This window comes from Mus caroli, unplaced genomic scaffold (assembly GCF_978045245.1).
Source record: "Mus caroli unplaced genomic scaffold, Mus_caroli_1 scaffold_8, whole genome shotgun sequence".
Lineage (NCBI taxonomy): Eukaryota > Metazoa > Chordata > Mammalia > Rodentia > Muridae > Mus > Mus caroli.
This window is the reverse complement of record NW_028227263.1, coordinates 85193771-85214493: the sequence shown is the minus strand read 5'-3', so window position 1 is coordinate 85214493 and position 20723 is coordinate 85193771. Positions and strand designations below refer to the sequence as shown.

At 33.7% G+C, this 20723-nt stretch overlaps 1 long non-coding RNA gene across 3 annotated transcripts in view; it reads right to left on the bottom strand.

Annotated features, from left to right (window-relative positions):
• LOC115031483 (uncharacterized) overlaps window positions 1-20370 on the bottom strand; it is a 186088-nt gene extending 165718 nt beyond the window's left edge. For 2 of the 3 annotated variants that reach the window (XR_003837100.2, XR_003837101.2), the window contains exons 1-3: window positions 18872-20368; window positions 17958-18085; window positions 16108-16223 (exon numbers count right to left, since the gene is read on the bottom strand). This is a non-coding gene — a long non-coding RNA (uncharacterized LOC115031483). Of the gene's footprint in view, window positions 1-16107; window positions 16224-17957; window positions 18086-18871 lie in introns of all 3 variants that reach the window. The other variant, XR_015047739.1, reaches the window with a different exon arrangement.
• Between the last annotated feature and the right edge of the window lie 353 nt (window positions 20371-20723).

Sequence of the window (20723 nt, the reverse complement as noted above, 5' to 3'; positions counted from 1 at the left end):
TGAAAAGGATATAGAAATAAGCTGCGAGACATTACACACAGAGTGAAAGACCCTGAAAATCTCAGACCAGAATGAGGTGTTATCATCAAGCCCCTTGCCTCAGAGATCAAGTAACTCCACTCTAGAGGACACAAAAATAAATGAATGAGCGAATAAATAAATATATAAATAAATAAATAAATAAATAAATAAATAAATAAATAAATAAATAAAATGGTTTCAGAGTCAGGGACAAACAGTACACAAACAAACAAGCAAAAAACAAGAAAAAAAGGATTAAATCATCCTTTAAAAGCTCATAGGAATTCAGAGAGATCAAAGGAAAAAGCCTAGTGCTTGAGTAGGTCTGCATCAGGTCTCTTGTACTTATAGCTTTCTGTTTGATGTTTTTGTGCTTTGCTTGATGGTGTAAATGGGTATTTGACTTTAGTGCCTTTTCTTCAGCTGTTTTAGTTCTGTTTGTTTGTCTTGTTGTCCAACTTCTATTTGATAGTCATTGATTTATCTTACTATATTTTATTATACTTTTTAAAAAGAAATAAATTGATAAATAAAAAAACACTAGAATTTAGTTTAACAAACAATTTCTTGCTGGGAAAGTGAGAGTCAGTTTTCTCCAAGAGAATGACACTGGATATATCAAGCACTTGATGACAACCCTCATTTCCTAGAGTTGTTGACCAACATGTAACAGATACCACCAGGGTTTTATGTGCTTATACTTGGCTAAAATTTAATGCTTTTATTTTTTCCCTAAACTTTTTACATGTGGACTTTCTAATTTTTTGTTTGTTCTGATGGGTTTTGTTGTCTTATTGGTTAATTTTTGGTTTTGGAGAAAGAACTTAAAGATGGGTGGGAAGGGAAGGAGTGTGGATCATGAATGCTTGGGAGGATGGGAAGAATATGTTTAAAATATATTTAAATAAGAAAAATATATTTAAATACCTGCAGGGTTTTGGCAGACAGAAATTTATGCACATTGGTTTAGTTATGCTATATTTTCATTATGTTAATATTATGCAAATTTATGAAAACATCATTAATATACTTTTCAACCTTATTAGTGTTGATTATGATCCATTAATTAGTAAATTTATTTTCTTTAGAATAACATATTTTTAAATAAATAAAATTAATGGATTAGTAAACTACGTGTCACTTTGAAGTATGAAGGGAGTAATTAGGAGGGTGTTTCGATCACAGATTAGGGTTGCACATATAGCTTAATGTAAGAGTGGTAGCCTTGCATATATGAGACAAAAGATGCCATCCCAACATGAAAATATTATTTTGAGTTAAGACTTGGATTGGATCTGGTCATGATATACAATATACTATATCTATATCTATCTATATCTACATCTATTTATCTATATCTATCTATCTATATCTATCTATTCTATCTATCTATTCTATCTACATCTCTATCTCTCTCTATCTCTATCTCTATCTATATATCTATATCTATCTATATCTATCTATCTATATATATGTATATATATGTTGAATTTTGAAAAATTCAAAATGTTATTTTCTGAAAGGCAGAGTCAAATCGAGATGTGTGCCGGCATTTCTGTGTCTCTATTTCTTGGCTACAGACAGTATATAACCAATTGCTTAAGCCTGATTCCTACCCCATCTATATCTGTACTCAGTCCATACCTGTCCTTCCATTATGGAGTATATCATCACAGTTTGGCTTCCCAAGTTTGAGAAAATCATTGTAATTGTTGTGCCCATAGTCACCTTGTAAATTCTTACATTTCATTCAATGGATCCCTCTACCCAAATTTTCCTCAGAACTTCTACTAATTTTCTACCTATTAGATACCACCTGTATTCTACATAGGAACTACTATGTAATCTATGAACTCTTGGTCTCATTGTTGTATGATGAAGGTGGAAATCAATAGGCAGTTCATGTTGAAATATGGCATCATATTTCAGAGAAATAGCATTTGATATAGATAGACATAACTTTCTCTATATTGTTTTATGATAGATTCCTTCTAAGAAACTATCATCAGCCTTTAAAGACGCCCCAAATAGTATTAGCATAAATTATGGCTTCACTATTCCCTTCTTCTGTTTTCTCCTTTCCTTTCCTTTCTTTTCCTTTCCTTTCTTTTCCTTTCCTTTCTTTTCCTTTCCTTTCTTTTCCTTTCCTTTCCTTTCCTTTCCTTTCCTTTCCTTTCCTTTCCTTTCCTTTCCTTTCCTTTCCTTTCCTTTCCTTTCCTTTCCCTTTCTTTCCTCCTTCCTTCTTTCCTTTCTTTCTTTTTTCATTCTCTTTCTTTCTTTCTTTCTTTCTTTCTTCCTTTCTTTCTTTCTTTCTTTCTTTCTTTCTTTCTTCCTTGCTTCCTGCCTCTCTCTCTCTCTCTCTCTCTCTCTCTCTCTCTCTCTCTCTCTCTCTCTCTCCCTCCCTCCCTCCCCTTCCTTTCTTCCTTCCTTCCTTTCTTTCTTTCTTTCTTTCTTTCTTTCTTTCTTTCTTTCTTTCTTTCTTTCTTTCTTTCTTTCTTTCTTTCTTTCTTTCTTTCTTTCTAGAACTTTGGTACTGTGTAGATCTTGCTACATTGGTCTGGTGTTATACCACATATCTCATATTTTCCTTGCCTTTCTCTTATTTTCTCCAGTTTGCATTCATACTTTACAAACACAAATTACATGCTAGTTTTAATTAATTACTTCTACAAAGATATTTCCTCCTTTAAAAACATACTAATTCATGAAAAGTCCCTCAAAAAACAATAAATCTCCATGCCACAGTAGACATCTTGGTTAAATCTAGTTCTTATTAAATATCTGCTTCAAATTATAAGTTCCATAGTTCCAGCATAAGTTCCATAGTTTATCAAACATCGCTCTACGAATAGCTGGTTCTCTCAGTCATGCATGTCACAATCTACTGTTCACTACCCTGTGATATCTCTGTCACACTTTATTGTTCTCTATCTTGAGGAACTTTTCTAGCAATATACAAGTATCTCTAATGTATCTCATGAACAATTCATCACGAAGGAAGTCCCCTCACTTTGTGTAGCATTTGTCAAAATTGGAATGTAGTATGGATATATAGCTCAGATTCTCTGCTTCCAAAAACCTTCAGACTGGCCCATTCTTCCCCAATATCCTACAGCCCAATAAAAAAAAATCTATAAGAGACTGTTTTCTGAGTTAAAACTTTTAAGTATATCCAGATATCCCAGTGTTTAAGTGTAATTTATCATAATTGTCATTATAATTGCCTATGGTATCTGACCCTAATTAAGATTAAAGTCTACATGAATACTCAATGATTTCCCTTCTGTCTCTGTCAACTTGGATATAAAAGGAATCTTTTGTTTTTCTCTAGATCACTGAGTTACTCAATGACATATGTGTAGATTTGAGGATTTAGGATACCAAAGTTGGGATCTTTATTATTGGTCTAAGCAGGGCCTCCTATTTTTCAAACCTAGATATTAAAAAATAAAAATAAATTGAGCCAACATCTCTATTTCTTCTAGTTTATGCAATTCACCCACTATATCAGAAGTCAATATCAAAGATGTCATATCCATTCTGACACAATTTCCACAGTCTTCCAAAGGGTTGTCAGCTTACTCAAAACAGATCTCATATATGTATATGTATATGTATATGTATATGTATATGTATATGTATATGTATATGTATATGTATATGTATATGTATATGTATATGTATATGTATATGTATATGTATATGTATATGTATATGTATATATATATATGAGAGGGAGAGAGAGAGAGAGAGAGAGAGAGAGAGAGAGAGAGAGAGAGAGAGAGAGAGATTGCATCTGTAGCTACTCAGAGAAAAAATTTCCCAAATATGTGAATCCTAGCAAAATGACATAAATCCACCTAACAATAAAAACTATCACCACATACCACACAAATGACTGAGTGACTGTTATTCTGAGATTTACACTAGAGACACTCCTGCCCCTCTGGGGTCACATTACTGCCATGTCTTTCTGCCAAGTAAGTATGTGGAGTTCTAAGTAGCATTTGTCTCCATAAAAGTACTACAGCTTGTTCATCTGGGTACCAGAAAGGGAGTACAATGAACACAAAATGCAAAACTTTTCAGAAGTGCTACCACTTCCTGTCAGCTCTGACTGGGGAAAGTAAGTATTTCCTTGAAATTAATGCAAATGACTTTTGAAATACAGAATTTTCTCGAAGTCATATATATCTAAGATCTTTCAGTTCTGTCAGCTTGAGAAAGATCTTTCCACCTAGGATGTTTACAGTGTCTGTGCCCATATAGAAAAGCAAGCAGATCAAGAGACCAACTTAGTATCCTACCTCCCCTTCTTACTTGTTATATGCAAATCTCTCTTAACTTAAAATTTATAAATCATATATATGCATATATATGTAATACTCATATGCATATATGTCATACATGTTATATAAACATATGCACAGCTTTTGTACATAACTCATAGTGTACATACTCCTGTTGCACTATGCCCCAAAACATAATCCATACAAATGAATGTGTTATTTTTGTACACTCCTTATTATTGTTGTTTCACTTACATGTCTCATTCCCTGTCTAAAGTACAGCATCTGGCCTTCTAACAAACTCATCCTTCATTTTGTCATTACCTACTAACTATATTAAGTTATCCTAAAATCTCTTCCTTTGATTATATATGTAAATATTACCTAAAACTTTACATAATGTACCGATGACAAAAATATAATTTCATTAAAATTTGTTCTGAAGAACAAATGAGGTTCTTGGGCTTATTGGTAAATCATAGGTGATGGACTAATTACTGAAGTATGAACCCTCTAACACAAACCATTGATATTTAAAATAGTCATGTTTCGTTCAATCTTAGGTCTCTAAGCTATCCAGCCTCTACTTTCTAGTCATCTAGGCAGTGTTAGGGATGGGGTACCCTTATCACCTGGGTCTCCAATTGGACCACTTATTAATTGGCCATGCCCACTAGTTTTATGCTAACATTAACCAAGAACATTTTGTAGGCAGGACAAATTTTAAGTTGAAAATTTATGCACCTGGATTGGTGTATCCTTGCCTGGTTACACAAATGGATGCTTCTTATACTCCATTGCTAGGAGTCTTAGATCAGACCACCCTTGCAAATTTTATTGCACTAGATTTCTACCATGAACAATTGTCTAGACCTCTGTGCCTAGGCCAGTATATTGGACATTTAGCAATAATACATGTCAGTTTCTTTAAGTCAAGACCCTAAAAAAGACTTTCATGAAGGGTAGATAAACAACACTATATATAAATGACATAATATTTCAATATTAATGTCCTTGAACCCATGCTGGGGACTATGACATAGCCACTCCTATGCTAACATGATTTTCTGACCCCAGTAAAATTTGTCTCTGTTCACTCCACCTCATGTCCCTGACCACTTTATAGAAAAACATGAGCCAATACTGAGTTAATAGGACTAATATAATCAGTGAATGCAAAAGGAAATTGCTTTAAATATTGTATTAAAAGTGATTTTAACATTCTATTAATTGTTTTTCTATGTACTTTTCTGTTTTTTAAATAGTGCATATAACCTTTATACTAAAACAACTGCACAAAAAGAAATAATTTTACTTGTATATTATTGATACTGATATTGTTGACCAATACTTTAATGCTACAACAAAGCTGAGATAAATACAATGACTAAAACATCTTCTACAGATTGAAAACACATACACATATATATGTATGTATGTATGTGTATATGTGTGTGTGTGTAACATTGTACATAAATGCATGTAACAACAGTTAAAAAAGTAGGCATGAATTGAATGTAATGAATTGGGATAAAGGAGAAAGGAATTGGACAGTGAATAATTAGTATATAGGAGCATTTGGTTGGAGAAAAGGGAAGGGCAAAATAATATAATTATCTGAAAAATAATGTAAAATGCAAAAGTACTACTGTACTTTAGAGATTCATGTAATAGATAAAGTAAATATTTAAATGTATACAATATAAATATATAAATTTATATTATAATATTTTGTATATTAATATACAAATAAAAACTCAATAATTAAAACCTGCTTTAGTACTAATTTTCATAATCTTTTATACGACTTGAGTAAATGCATATATTACCAGGACTGATAATTTTATCTGTTTATTGCATTCACATGCTAGAAACAGGTATCTGTCTCCATAACATCATCTTCTAAAATCTACAGCTAGATCACTTAATATAGAAACTGAGGAAGAGCGCAAAGGAGAGAGATACAGAGACAGAGAGATGCATTTAGATACAGAGAAACAGAGAGGTAGAGACAGGACAAAAAGGTATTAAAGGAAAAGATATTTGAAAAAAGATATGCACATTTCAGTGTTTTATATAACTGTTGAGAATGAAGCAAATGTTCTTAAAATCTTCAGAACTTTTTTTTTTTTTTCCTGAAAACATACCTTAAAAACATTTCAAACCCTGGAAACTTGAGTGATTGTGTCCTATGTTGAATACTTAGGTTAATCATTTAACATCAATCAACTATTTGTGTAACATCATCAACTGGATAGAATCATACGAACAACACAAGTTAGTCTAGGAGTTGTGAATAAACTCAACAGAGAGGTCTTAATAAAGGTGTTTGGTACATGTTTATAATGGATGCAATATTCCATTAAGACTAGTGAATTGACAGGTTGGTGTATTCTCACTGTAATGTTTGCAAATTGATTCTTTCTTAAACATCTGAGGAACATACAGCCTCTAAGAAACAATCCCCAAGGGAGGATTCAGCATTTGATATGTCTTAGCTTCTACTTTATCACAGAGTTATGTGTAGGGATCCGGGATTTAATACCTGGTCTGTGTGCCTTCTGTATTTGTAATTATTACTGATTTCTGTCCTCTATTTTTTAAGAGTTTATTTCAACTTATAGTTTGGGCTCTTCATTAAGGGAAGTTATGGCAGAAACTCACCACAAGGATTTGTAGGCATCAAATGAAACATGGGCTATGGGGAATAATTCTACTTGCTGGCATTCTAACAATTGCTAGACAACTAGCTTTTAAAGACAATCAAGTATCACTTTCATAGGGGATTGATTGCTCAAAATGGTATAGACAATTCCAACTTAACTATCAATAAAGAAAGAAACCTAAGGGAATGCCCATAGGACAATCTGACATGATTGCATAACTCAGAATCATGCTGTCACAATATGTCAAAGCTGTATTTAGTTGAGAAAACTTAGTCCATGATATATTTTATCGTGATAATCATAGGCTTTATAGATGAATATGTAGTGCATGTCATTTTGTGTTTTAGCATAAACATTGAAATAAAAAGTGTTGCTATTAAGTGAATTGTTGCCAAATAAGATCATACAATTATGTTAAACATGAATGAATTCATGAAGATTTACAGTCATTTTGTCCTTTGCCCCTGAGTCAGATGTGAGATGAATGGAATGAAAAGATTCTGAATCTCCATCTTTAAAAATAATGTCCACCAAATAATATGAGCTTTCCTTATCAGAGTCCACAAACTATTAACACCTTCACTCTCATATGGATTCTATAAACACTTAAAGAGAAAGCAGTCTTACAAATTTTAAAAATAAATTCATGTCAGTCATATCTAAAAAGATGAAGAGGAAAAAAGGTCTCAGCTAAGCAGAAAGATAATTTTTGTTCCTCATCACTAGAATGAAAGATTCATGCAAAAGGAGGATATTATAAAACACATGGGAAGTGAACAGCGCACAGACACAAACTGCAGATATTTAAGGGCTTACAATTTCTTTCCTTGTAGAATTCTTATGAGACAAAAAACTGGGCCCAAGCAGTAGAATCATGTCATCAACTTGATATGTTTTGAAGAGAGAATGAAGTAGGCATCCATAGATGTGTAGACATATCAGAAATCTGTTAACATGAAATATTTTATTATACTAAACATTTATCAAAATATATCATTTGCTGAATATAACAGCAATGGCTTGTTCTGTAATATCGAAAATTGACAAATGGGACCTCATAAAATTGCAAAGCTTCTGTAAGGCATAAGACATGGTCAATAAGACAAAAAGGCCACCAACAGACTGGGAAAGGCTCTTTACCAATCCTAAATCAGATAGGGGACAAATATCCAATATATTTAAAGAACTCAAGAAGGTGGACTCCAGAGAATCAAATAACCCCATTTAAAAATGGGGCATAGAACTAAACAAAGAATTCTCAACTGAGGAATACTGAATGGCTGAGAAGCACATGAAAAAATGTTCAACATCCTTAATCATCAGGAAAATGCAAATCAAAGCAACCCTGAGATTGTACCTCAGAATGGCTAAGATCAAAAATTCATGTGACAGCATGAATAATAGCCTTATTTATAATAGCCAGAATCTGGAAAGAACCCAGATTTCCCTCAACAGAGGAATATATACAGAAAATGTGGTACATTTACACATTGGAGTACTACTCAGCTATTAAAAACAATGAATTTATGAAATTCCTAGGCAAATGGATGGATCTGGAGGGCATCATCCTGAGTGAGGTAACCCAATCACAAAAGAACTCACATGATATGTACTCACTGATAAGCAGATATTAGCCCAGAAACTTAGAATACCCAAGATACAATTTGCTAAACACATGAAACTCAAGAAGAACGAAGATTAAAAAGTGGACACTTTGCACCTTCTTAAAACTGGGAACAAAACACCATGGAAGGAGTTACAGAGATAAAGTTTGAAGCCTAGATGAAAAGATGGACCATTCAGAGACTGCCGCACCTGAGGACCATCCCATAATCAGCCACCAAACACAGACCCTATTGCATATACCAACAAGATTTTGCTGAAGGGACCCTGATATAGCTGTCTCTTTTAAGGATATGCTAGTGCCTGGCAAACACAGAAGTGCATGCTCACAGTCAGCTTTTGGATTGAACACAGGGCCCCCAAAGGAGGAGCTAGAGAAAGTACCCAAGGAGCTGAAGGGGCCTGCAACCCTATAGGTGGAACAACAATATGAACTAACCAGTACCACCAGAGCTCGTGTCTCTAGCTGCATATGTAGCAAAAGATGGCCTAATTGGCAATAATTGGGAAAAGAGGCCCTTGGTCTTGCAAACTTTATATGCCCCAGTACAGGGGAACACCATAGCTAAGAAGTGGGAGTGGGTGGGTAGGCGAGCAGGTAGGGAGGGTATAGGGGACTTTTGGGATAGCATTTGAAATGTAAATGAAGAAAATACCTAAATAAAAATTGGAAAAGGAAAAAAATCATTTGAATTAATAGTCAATATGCTGGTTTTATTTAATAAAGAGAAAATAACTATTCAACATCATCTCATAAAGATTTATTACCATAGATTTTATTGCACATAAAATGAGTGCTTGCAAATAAGAATTTGATGTGTGAGATGATATTGCACATATATGTTTCAGAATTTAGGGTTCAGAAGTCAGCATGAGGAGTGTGCTTCCATCCAGCTCTACCTTCATATTTGAGACATACTCTGTCACTGAATCTAGAGGTCAAAAAATTTTCTCACCAACCATGGGATTACAAAGGAATGCCATCATATATATTTTTATCTGTTTGTTTCTTAGGACTTCCAGGGATACAACACAGGGACTTGTGTTGAATATTAAACATTTTACTTCTGTGTTATGTAAAAAGTCTCAAGCTATATATATATATATATATATATATATATATATATATATATATAAACATAAATACGCAAACACACATTTTTTCAATTATCCTCAGAAATGGACAATAATTCCAGTATATGGGATATTATAAACTCTGGCAATAACTGGGTAGCATATGTAATTTGTCTTCCTTATTCTAATGCAAACCTAAAAAGATAAATTTGCCCTATACACACATTTACCTAACAATAGAAAAAATTTCAAAGAAAACAGTAATATGTGAGATAATGATTATAGCACTGACAAAATAAAAGTATGTAGTTGCAATTAGAACAAGATGTGCATATTTTATTATGAAATATGCACTCATATGGATGCTATAACACAATAAGGGAATTTCACCGATTATTATTGCCAATGAAATGGTGAGGGGAGGAGGCTCAAAGAACATGCTTTGTAGATTGAGGTACATCACCAACTGTCTCTTCTAACATTTCCTCATTTTCATTGTGTCGTATAATCTCATGGATCATAAATCAGAAGATGGTGATAATATGCAAGGAACAACCACATCACACAATAGACAATAACAATTAAGAGCAAGAAGAAAGTTTTTGACATATCTAAATATAAAATTAGAGCCTTGTCAGTTTCCTACCTAACTTGTATACTAAATAAACTACATAAATCATGTCATTATTCTACAGTTATAAAAGGAATATCTGCATCTAATATACAGTAATCCAAAAAGAAATGTGTGCAGAGTAGCTCCATGAGAATACTGAAAGAAAACAATGAAGATACGCCAACATGAAATAAGGACACATGTTCCACGATGTTTATAGCAGTCTTATTTATAATAGCCTGAAGCTGAAAAGAACCCAGGTGTCCCTCAGCAGAGGAATGGATACAGAAAATGTGGTATATTTACACAATGGAGTACTACTCACTTACTAACAACAATGAACTTATGAAATTCTTAGGTAAATCTGGAGGATATCATTCTGGGTGAGGTAAAACAATCATAAAAGTAAAGACATGATATGCACTCTGATAAGTGGATATTAGCCCAGATGTTCGGAATATCCAAGATTCAATTCACAAGCCACATGAAACTCAAGAAGAAGGAAGACAAAGTGTGGATACTTGGACCCTTCTTAAAAGGGGGAGCCAAACACCCATGGAAGGAGTTACAAAGAGAAAGTGTGGAGCAAAGACTGAAAGAATGACCATCCAGAGACTGCCCCATCCGGGAATCCATCCCTTATACAATCACCAAACCCAGACACTATTGTGGATGCCATCAAGTGCTTGCTGACAGGATCCTGATATAGCTGTCTCCAGAGAGGCTCTGCCAGTGCCTGACAAATACAGAAGTGGATGCTCACAGCCATCTATGGGACTGAGCACTGGGTACCCAATGAAGGAGCTAAAGAAAGGACCCAAGGAGTTGAGGTGGTTTACAGCTACATAGGAGAAACAACAGTCAAACTAACCAATACCCTCAGAGCTCCCAGGGACTAAACTACCAACCAAAGATAACATATGGTAAGACGCATGACTCCAGCCACATATGTAGCAGAGGATGGCCTAGTCATACATCAATGTGAAAAGAGGTCCTTGGTCCTATGAAGGCTCTATGCCCCAGTGTAGGTTAATAGCAGGGACAGGAAGAGGGAGTGGATGGGTTGGTGAACAGGGGCAGGGGAGAGGGGATAGGGGAGGGGGATTGTTAAGAACCACATGTCTATAGCAACATACCTTCGAGTTTTGGGACTAATGCAAAATTCTGTGAGGTATTCAAAATCCTCTTTTGATATTTCTGTGAGGTGCAACACTCGGTTGTAAAGCTGTTTCTACTGTTTCTTAAATGACTATAATTTCTGAATCTAAATTCATTCTTTCATAGAAGCTCAACAAGCAGGGAAATTTGGGTAAAAAAAGATACTATGCTGGATATGTAAGACAACTAAATAATATATTATGTATGAAATTGAAAAAAAAAAAGGTTTTATTATTTCAAGGAACAACTCTAACATACCAGAATTATACCTATATAAGCACTCATGATATGTGACACAGAAATAATTAGAAAAACAGAATGTGGATAAAAAATACTGGTAAGCCAGTGGAGATGCACCATCAAAAGATGAAATGGAAATCTGGAAGGTAAAGTTGTTTCAATATGGGTATACAATTCTATTCTGACACCAATGAGAGTCAGTTGAGTTTGCATAATTCTCATGCATTTTCTGACTTTTAGAATGTAATTAGCAGACATGGAAGAGAATGCAAATAGATAAGAACTAAAATTTTCCAATGAAGGTTGATAATTTAAACTGTAGATCCTAGATAACAAATTGAATATCTGAGACCCCTGATGTTGTCAGGATGATAACAAGGAAATTTGCAAGTATTATCCTCCCATACCCACAAGGGATTTGAGAGAAAGGCAGGGCAGTATTTCTAAGTTTTAAAGCTCAAACATTTCAAAGCATCAAAGAGTGCCAGGTGAGTATTTTTTCTGTCAAAGAAAATTTAAAAATAGAACCCCAATCCTTTTTCTCTGTCAGATAGTGGAACCTGAAGTAATCTTTACTTGAAGATAATTAATTACATAAAAACTCAGACAGAGATGACACATCTTGAAGGAAAAGCAGAATCTGTGGAAAAGGATCATATTTCCTGCATAAGAAGCAGGAATGGGTCCTCAGAACAATAGAGTCGGGATTCAGCAATCATTCTCTATGTTAATGATCAATTGGCTGTGTTCCCTCAGGTTTACAGAGTAGTCTTCCTTCTATCAAGAATTTATAGTCAGGCTTTGAATAGACACAGGCACCAGCTGAAAACTGGACAAAAGCTGGAGCCAGACTGGTAAAAATCTAACCTGCCCAGACTTCTATAAGCCCATGTTGCCTCTGTTTTTCAAAGTTTGTACAATTGAATAGAAAGTAGATTAAGAACAAATCCATATAGAGATCTTAAATCTAGGGAGAGAAATCAAAAGTCTGCTATAAACTTGGTGATTTCCATTATTGATTCTGATTCACATATCTCTATATCCTCCATATATGTTGTAGTATCAAGGGGAAAATTGAAAATGGAAGACAAGATAAAATGAAATTTATTCTGAGTTCTCGCTCCAATTAATAATAGACATAAATAGCCATTGTTGCCCAGGGAATGATTATATATTTGATTGCTTCTCTTAGATCCTGGCTAAATAAAATGAACCTCTCTGTGTGCTTTTCTGATTGTAACTCTGGGTCATATACTGCTCAATGTTGTTGATTTTTTCTGATCATCCTTTGTTAATTTCCCCAAATATTATGCTTTAATCATATCATTACATGATATATGCACGTCTATGATAGTGATCTAAAGAAAATCCTTGGGTTATAAAAAGGAGAGTTGATATTGAGCACTGCTCCAAATATTTTCAATTACCAAGAATATATCTCAGTATAATAATGACAAACAAATTATTTAAGAAGTATCTCTTTTAGAAATGACACATATATTTTTTTTCTAAAATTTTCTGTGTAATACTTTATGTGTGGGTGCACAGCTCTCTACATGAAGGCAGAATTAATTTAGGTATAATTCACTTTTGTAAAATATTTTCTTCTATATGCATATTTTGTGTTTGGAAAAAGCTATACTATATTACCTCTCTAATCACCACTATCACTATTTCATATCATGTCTTTAATAAAAACTAAGATAAAATAAATCACCTGTATATACTTGGATATTCAGAGAATCTACTGGAACTTGTGTATCCTTTCAGAGAAAGCATTGCTGAAACAATTCCTTCCCTGAGCCCAGTCACTCTAGTGAGCATAGCACTTCATGAATCCTGCATCTATACATACTGAGGAATTTGGATGGGTAGATATTATATAGTGTACATGTAATCTCAGTTGTTGAGAATTCAAGAGACAAAGTATGCTTAAATATTCAGCCAATACTGTTTTGATATAAATCTATATTATGACTGGCTTATTGAGATACTGGTTATCACAGGTATGGAATTTACTAAACATATAAAGAAATCTGTCCAGTAAAATTCAAAGATTTAACTGTCACCTGTCTTCCTTATAATCCATTCTAATATCAGTATTGTTGCTTTTAATATGTGTATTCTAGATTTAAATTACAGGTGAATATATGTATTTGTATATATATATATATATATATATATATATATATATGTTAAATTTAAATTATACACACACACACAAGAGGTTAACTGACTATTAAATAATTGTGCATATAATAATATTAAAAAATTAAACTTAATAAATGAAACCCAAGGACAACATTGTTGTTAATTCTAGATAAACATCTTTTTTTGCTACTGCTCTAGCTCTGATTCTGTCTTCTGTATTTCTCTCATTCAAACTTTTGTTTTCTGAATATTCAACTAAAATCTTAGAAAATGGGTAGGTATCTGTGCTGTTCTCCTCTGATCCAAACTCATACACTACCATAGAAGCAACACATTGAATTCTGATGTATATAACATCTAAGAATTCAATTCAAATTTTCACCATTATTCATTTTCAATAAAATCCATCCAATAATTCCTTACAACACTAAAGTCTTAGAGATAGGATCCCCTATGTCATTCATAATGTTATTCGTTGTACTCCTTACCACCATGGTATGTTAATTTAAACACAGCAAGTTACAGTACTACAAACTTCAAAGTAAACTGCTTAACTTTTCACACTTTGAAGTGTTAAAATTTGCCAAATTTAGGCCTTTGAAGGGTAATAGTACCTTGGTGTTCAAAGCCATGTATTAATTATTCACTGTATCTTTTCTGAGTAATGCAGCCATATATAATGACTTCAGCGGGAATTTATGCCTAATGCAGGAAACATGGTCTACTACACAAGAAGGAGAGATCAAGAAGCTGAAGGAACAACATTTTTCTGATAATTTCCTGAAATCACTTAATTTCTAAGCTATGTTACAAATAACTATCCTAACACCTACATAAATAATTAGCTATCTCCCTCAGCAAAAACCTTTATTTTCTATTACAGAGACCATTACTGAATTCCCCAACCACTCAAAATGTAAAGAACCAAAGAAAGTGGTTTGACTAACCCTAAGCAATGGATCCCTAAAATTTGACATTATTCCAAAACTCAGAAAATATTGCATAAAACAGGAAATCAGAATATAAAAACCAAAGTAATAGCCTATCTATTGTGAGAAATGTCTTTTGTAAAGTATAGGTAAGCTACACACATAAAATCTCAAAATCCTTCACACATAAATAAAAAAGACCAGTACTTTTAATGCCAAGGAGTATAGGTAACACAACTCAAAACCCCACACTTAACTGAAAGTTCCAGGGAAAAGATGGATGCAAAGAGAGGGACAATAAGGGACACAAACACTGATAGAATACAAGGTATAAGCAGGTAAGATGAGGAATGTGAATATATATCCTGTATAAGTGAGAATAAATAATAGTGAAAAAGTCATAAGCATTTGATATTTAATGGACCACAAATGCCATTGGCAGAGTCTAGGGGGAAAGGGGAGGAAAATATTGTAAATTCTCATATACAAAATTTTAAACTACATCAAAGAAGCTTAGATATATGTGTGTACACAATATATAAATATATCAGTAATATTTATATACACATATACATATATGTGATATATATATGTGTGTGTGTGTGTGTGTCTGTGTGTGTCTGTGTGTGTGTGTGTAAAGGATTGAATTGTAAGCATATTATATTTGGATAGATTTTGCTATCACAACTATATATCTCAAAATATGAAATTATATCTTAGATAATGCTGGTGCCAGCAATTAATTATATTGTTGAGTCATTAGCTACAGTAGACTTATGGTCTCCCCTTTGAATCAACAAACACAATTACCAAAGGTATGGTTAAATATTTGCTACCTCTAGGGAATGTCCAAGTGCTGAAGATATCACTTATTTATGTCATCAATGAGGAGAAATCCACCTGGTGATCAATTAGAAGATTCACTGCTACTGACTACATTTAATGAGGCTGAACGTTTACTTATGTGCTACTAAAGGAAAAAAAGAAATCCTCGATATCACCAATGATGATCCCTGAAAAAGGAGTTATCAAGATAATACATTTGCCATACAGGCATAAATATTATCATAGTAATCAACTACTTTATGCTATGTTTATGATCATCTCCATGAACCTTAATCCATACCTCACATTGTAATTTTCCACTAATCTGAGACCTATGAAAAACAATAATTTTCTTATTCTGCTAAATGGAAAAAGTAAAATGAGTCCCAATGACATAATTCTATACCCATAGATCTGAGGATCACTTATCATCAGAGGTGTTTCATACATTTTCTACTGAAATCTATGCACAAGCATTCAAAACTCAATAGTGAAAGTTGAAAAGAGAGTTGTCTTACAATACCATCAGCTGAATGTGGTGCTCTGCCTCTGTACTGTGAGTTTCTCATGAAGCTGAGAGGAGGCATGGTTTCAGGGATAAGTTGGAGTACTCAGCGAACAGGACAGCAAGACTCTGCATCGGAAGTACATGGACACATATTAAGAGAACAAGATTGGGAAAATATGTAACCTATGAACACTTTAAACTACAAATACAAAAGTAATATGCATAAATATTTTCTAGAATTAAACTAAACAGTAACTGCTAGAAATTATGTAAATGAATCAGTGCAAGTTGTTCAAGATACTACCAAAATGGATACCTGAAAGGACATGTCAATAGCTATAGGAAAAGACATTAAATTATGAAATACTGTTATATTTTATGTAAAAATATAGTGAAGTTCCAAATAAACACTTAGCCCTTGTTATAAAACAAAGATAATGACATAGGACCTATTAATAAAATGTTCATGTTCAAATATTTGTTTTAATTTTTGAACATTCTTATTTTTAGATAACAGTACATTATGCTAAGAACATGTTTTTCAAATCTTTCCTTAAGGTACCAGTATTTTTTTTTTTAAACTAGGTCTGTATTTCTTGAGATAGAGTGTTAGAAACATAAGAATAGATTCCAATCAATATTTTGGCTATTTATCATCTAAGTAAATCCCTCTGTTATTTGGAATGGCAAATCAGTTTATTTACATGTACTACCCTCATTCACGTAGTACATCCTGGTTTGGAGGTCTATGCTGCGTAATCTACTTTTCAGTTATAGCACAATGACCAACTATGATTTTACACGAGCATCATTAAAGCAGGGAAATTTCATCAGCATGGAACTTAGTACTATTACTGAGAGTCAGTATTTTTAAATGTTCTCATGGTGTGCTTTCTAAATCAAAATGTCAGAAAGTGAGAGGAGACAAAAGAATAGCCAATGGGTAGAGAGAATGAGGAGAACTAGTAAAAGATATCTTCAGTACTGAGAGATTCTTTGCACCTTCATATGTTAACAGGCACATCAGTTAGATATTTGTCCAGGTTTTTATGACACTTAACATTTCCTTCTTCCAAAGCTAGTATGAAATAGAATCCTTTGATAAATGCTGTACACAATTATATGGCATATCATCATCTACCCCCTAATTCTCTCTCCTCGCTCTCTCCATTCTCTCACTTTCAGCTCTATATCTATCTCTATACCATCAGACCCTCAACTGAATCAGACTGTGTTATCAATTCAACATTCCCAGAGTCCTAAAGATAGGTTCCTGCTGTTTCTAAGTGATGCAAATACTTGCATTGCTGATTGTAATTTGTTGTATTGTATCTCCCCTATCTTAAATAGGCTACAGGTAAGACCTTAAATTCTTACACTTTGATTCTCCATACCACAGGAAATTTAAAAGAATCAAAATAACCTAACACACAGTAGGCTACCAGAAATTATGTGATATGTGCATTTGGAAACAAGTTTTTTTTAATATTTAGGAGCAACTCAAAGTAATATAATTGCTAATTGTGCATGACAAATCACAGAGAAGTACTTGTGGAGAGTGAATATTGATGAAGTGAAATTGGTCAATCAGTGTAAATTCAATATTGAAAAGTGATAAGGAAGTCTGATGTGTAAATTTCTTTTGATGAGAATATATAATATCAGTCAAACACCATAATATGGTTTTCCAAATGGCTTATATATCACATGATTTACTAGATAGGAATTGGAAGACAGAGAACACAAAATGTAAGAATTATTATTTGTCAAAGTGCAATGATAATTTAAACTTGACTCTAGGAACAGGATTTGAAAAATTGAAACTCTGAGATAGTTATGGAAACAGGAAAATAGTACAACCCTTGTTTTGTCAGATACTGGTTCTTGAAGTGTATCCCATCCTTGAAAATGATGAATGATGCAAAACTGTGACAGGGACAGTGTTTCTTAAAGCAGGAGCAGTGACTTCAGCTGGAGGAACATATTTTCTGCAAAGCAAATAGGAACAGGTGCTCCATGAGGAATATGGAGATCCTAGAAAGTTCTTGCTACAGCTAGCTTTCACTTGGTTCTGTCGCCTACAATTTTTATGAGCATTCCTCCTACTCTGAGAAATAGCTTATATACTTCTTCTTTACAGGGCCTGGGACTACTCAGAAGCCTACCTTTCAATAATTCTGTAGAAAAAATTGATATTATCTCTGGTTGTCTATGCTTACTAGAATAAGTACATACAATTAAACAGTAGATTAGGGACCAATTATGAAAAAGATCTCAAACCTAGAACTAAAATTCAAAACCTGCTGTAAAGTAAGAGATCTCATAACTGAAATATCCATCACTAGGTTTTTTTTTTTTTTTTTTTTTTTTTTTTTTCAGATATCCACTATCTCTGGCTCTTTGAGAAAGTGCATCTTTACTGATTGGAACTGCTCCATCAGAGAGAGTCTCATATCATTCAGGGTTTTATTTATTCAACTTTTTATTACACTGGAATGTTCATGTAAACACTGGACTTAACAGTACTACAAAATGTTAGGACAAATTTCATAATTTTATTAACTTTCTATAGTATCATCACTTCTTTTTAATTATTCTTTATGTTTTTTACAGTTCAGGCTTTATCCCCCTCTCATTCTGTCCTTTGAGTGTTTCTCTTCTGATACCTCCTCCTGGAGGTTTCCCTCACACCCTAAACCCAGCCCTACAGTCCCTATTCCCTGGGGTTCAAGTCTCTTGTGGGTTAGGTGAATCTACTCATACTTAGTGCAGACCAGGAATTCTTGTTGTATATGTGTTGGGAGCCTCATATCAGCTGGTATATGCAGCCTGGTTGGTGGTACAGTGTCTGAGAGATCTCAGGTGGCCAGGTTAGTTGAGACTGCTGGTCTTCCTATAGGGTTGCCTTCTTCATAAGCTTCATCCAGCTTTTGAAATTTCAACCATTGGGGTCACTATCTTCTGTCCATTGCTTGGGTGGAAATAGTGTCATCTGATACTTTCAGCTGCTTTGGGGGACTTCTGGAGGACAGTCATGTTTGTTTCCTGTTTGTAAGCAAACCATAGCATCAATAATAGTGAGGCTTTGGGGTCTCCCCTTAAGATCGATCCAAATATGAGCCTGTCACTGGATCTCCTTTCCCTCCACATTCCCCATTTTTGTCCTTGCAGTGCTTTTTAAATAGGAAGAATTCTGGATCAGAGTTTTTTACTATTGGATGAAAAACCTATCCCTCCACTTGATGTCCAGTAATTCTACTGGTGGTGAACTCTACAAGTTCCCTCTGTCCCCCATATGAAATTTCGTCTAACACTTGCTTTGAGATATGAGAGTCTCTCACCTCTCAGGTCTCTGGTACATTCAAGAGAGTCCCCCACCTCCAACCTCCCAAGGGTGCCTACTTTCATTCTTTCTGAGGGCCATCGGGCCTTCATTCATGCCTCCCCTAAAACCTGATCATTTTTCTCTATCCCCCTTCTTGTCTCCATTTCCACCAGGAATCCCCTTCCATATACCATGATGGGTTGGCATTACAGAAACACAGATGAAGTGTTTATGATGTCTCAGATGATTTATTGAGACTTATTTCATCATCAAGAAGAGATCCATGTTCAATAATATAACATAAGCCAAAACCTGTGGCAGCAGAGATAATGGAATCTGGATGAGAACTTCGCTCTGCCAGTTTCTTATAACAGTAATATATATACTTTAAACTATAGAAATGTATAGCTGTAACCGTCAGGAAATTAGCTTCATTCTGCACCAGACAGAGACAATTATAGGACTGCACAACTATTCAAAATGCAAAGAACAACGGACAGTGGTGTGTCCAATCCAAATTTATGAATCTAAAATATTAAGCATTAAGCTAACACAGGAAGGGTTGCAGGAAGACAGTAAAAATTAAATTATTCATAGGATGAGATGTCTACTACTACAAAGTGTCTTCTATATAGGATAACGATGTTACACAATAAAATTTAACAACATGCATAACTAAAGATTATCCTCACATCACTACAAGATTGCATGCCAATTCTGAAGGAGAAAATATCATAGACATAAACCCCATTTTAGCTGAAAAGTTACAGGCAATTAAGGATGTGAACAGAGATAAATTTAACCTTCTTTGGGGATATGCTCCCTGATAGGTTGTTCAATATCAAACATGCAGCCTAAAAAACTTTGCATATGATCAAACCCTCATACACAGAGCAGTAAATAGTTATGTATATATTTGATTATGTAAATAATATTAATCACTAGAAAGACAAAATGGCATTGCAAATGAAGTAGGCAGACAGGAGTAAAATTCGAGATAATGGATGAATCATGGAAATATTGTCAGTTAAAATAATTATGTCTCAAATTTTCAAAAAATCATAGAAATATACATATATACATATATATGTATGTATATATAATGTGTGTGTATGAAGCAATATATATAATATACAACACACATAATTTAACATATAATATATACAAAACATATATACATAACATATATATGTATACATTATATTTATAAACATATAAACATATAATATATTACATTATTTCCATGTCTATACACATGTGTGTGTATATATATATATATATATATGAGACTTTATGTTTGA